Below are 2,350 nucleotides of genomic sequence, written 5' to 3'. Positions count from 1 at the left end.
TGTTCGTGCTGCTGCTGCTGCTGCTGGCTTTTTTGCTGCTGTTGACTATGGACGCTTGTTGCTGCTGCTTGTCTTCTTCTGTCTCCTTTTATCTTTCTTTTTGTTTTTGTTTTTTTTTGTTTTTTTTTGTCTCCTTCTCTCTCTGTCTCCTTTTCTGTCTCCTTTTCTGTCTCCTTTTGTCTCCTTTTGTCTCCTTTTGTTTCTTTTTTTTTTTTCTTTTTGTCTGTCTCCTTTTGTCTCTCCTTCTGTCTCCTTTTGTTTCTTTCTCTTTCTCTGTCTCTTCTCTCTCTCTGTCTCCTTTTCTGTCTCCTTTTGTTTCTTTTTGTTTCTTTCTGTCTCTGTCTCTTTGTCTCTTTTTTGTTTGTCTTTGTCTCTGTCTCTGTTTGTATGAATAAATAAAATAAATAAATAAATAAAATAAATAAATAAAATAAACAAATAAACAAATAAAATAAATAAAATAAATAAGCAAACAAACAACTAAACAAACAAACAAACAAACAAACAAATAAAATAAATAAAATAAATAAAATAAACAAAATAAATAAAATAAATGAAATAAATAAATAAATAAAATAAATAAAACAAACAAAATAAAATAAATAAAATAAAATAAATAAAATAAAATAAATAAATATTTGTTTGTGTGTACAGGAGGGCCCGGTTTGTTCTCCTCTTGCTGCTGACGTTTGTGTTTATATATTTTTTTCTTTGTCTCTCTTTCCTTTTTTTATTTTTTCTTTCTTTCCTTGGGGTCTATCTGCAGCAGCAACGTTCTTTGTTGCTGCTCTTCTTATTAAAAAACAAACACGAAGACAGCAGCAACACAACAACAACACCCAGCAAGTCTAGGGTTTAGGGTTTAGGGTTTAGGGTTTAGGGTTTGGGGTTTAGGGTTTAGGGTTTGAGGGCAATAACAAACGGACCTATAAACCCTAAACCCTAAACCCTAAACCCTAAAGGGCTCTAGGGGCCCCTTTAAAATATCCTAAGGAGGGGTTCTAAACCCTAAACCCTAAACCCTAAACCCTAAACCCCCCTAGGGCCCCTAGGGGGGCCCTAGGGGGCCCCCAGGGGGGCCCCCCGGGGGCCCCAGCTGGCCCTTTAAGATACCCTGAGAGGGGGCCCTTTGAGATACCCTTGGGTGCCCCCTAGGGGGGCCCTAGGGGGGCCCTAGGGGGGCCCTAGGGGGCCCCTCAAGGCGCTGCCCATGGGGCCCTTGGGGGGCCCCTCAGGGGGCCCTTTCAGATACCCTAGGGGCCCCCAAGGGGGCCCCCCAAAGTACTACCAGGGGGGGCCCCCAAAGGGTTATCTAGGGGGCCCCTACGGGGCCCCCCCAGGCGCTGTCTAGGGGCCCCCTAGGGGCCCTTTAAGATCCCGTAGGGGGCCCCTAGGGGGCGTGTTTGTTGTTATAATGTTTGTTTTGTTTTTGTGTCTTTTGAAAAAGAGAAATATAAATTGGGGTGTATGTACACCTCGTGCTGAGGTGTATACACTGATAGGGGTAGGGTTAGAGGGGCTGCGGTGTATAGGCAGCTCAGCAGCAGCAGAATACAGCAGCAGCAGCAGCAGCAGCAGTAGAAGAATGCAGCAGCAGCAGCAGCAGCAGCAGCAGAACCAGCAGCAGCAGCAGTAGGAGGCAGGAGCAGCAGCAGCAGCAGCAAAATGCTGCAGTAGTCTAGTTACTTTCTGCTGTTATCTAATCGATACACACGAGGAAGAACGCAGCAACAGCAGCAGCAGCAGCTGCAGCAGCAGCAGCAGGAGCAGCAGCAGCAAGAGCAGCAAGAGCAGCAGCAGCAAGAAGACAGCAGCAGCAACGTGTCTTCTTCTGCTGCTGCTGCTGCTGCTGCTGCTGCTGTTGCTGCTGCTGCTGTTGTTTACTTTATATCATTGAAATATTATTATATTTTATTTATAAAATAAAAATAAAAAAAAACAAAAAAAACAAAAAACAAAAACAACAACATAATAACAACAACCCCACCGCTACCAGGGGGCCCCCAGGACCCTCAAGGGGGGCCCCCATATGTATATATATATATATATATATAAATATATATTTATATTTATTTATTTATTTATATATTTATTTATTTATTTGTTTTCTTTTTCTTTTTTCTTTTTTGTATATATAATGTTGCTTTGCTGCTGAAATGCTGACGAAGTTGCTTACCTGCAGCAGCAGCAGCAGCAGCAGCAGCAGCAGCAGCAGGAACAACAACACCAACAGCAGCAGAAGCTGCAGCAACAGCAGCAGCAGCAGCTGCAGCAACAGCAGCAGCTGCAGCTGCTGCTGCTGCAGCTAGCCTGTGGGGTTAACAACACCCCCACGGGGACCTTCCGCGAT

General features: G+C 43.7%; 1 protein-coding gene across 1 annotated transcript in view; it reads left to right on the top strand.

Moving 5' to 3' along the window:
• The window catches only part of EMH_0021440 (protein phosphatase 2C, putative), a gene marked incomplete at both ends in the record, with an annotated part of 9,025 nt that overhangs the window by 4,030 nt on the left and 2,645 nt on the right, over positions 1–2,350 (top strand). The window lies entirely within an intron of this gene.

This window comes from Eimeria mitis, genomic scaffold (assembly GCF_000499745.2).
Source record: "Eimeria mitis Houghton genomic scaffold, Emh_scaff752, whole genome shotgun sequence".
Classification (NCBI taxonomy): domain Eukaryota; phylum Apicomplexa; class Conoidasida; order Eucoccidiorida; family Eimeriidae; genus Eimeria; species Eimeria mitis.
This window is presented reverse-complemented; position numbering and strand designations above follow the sequence as displayed.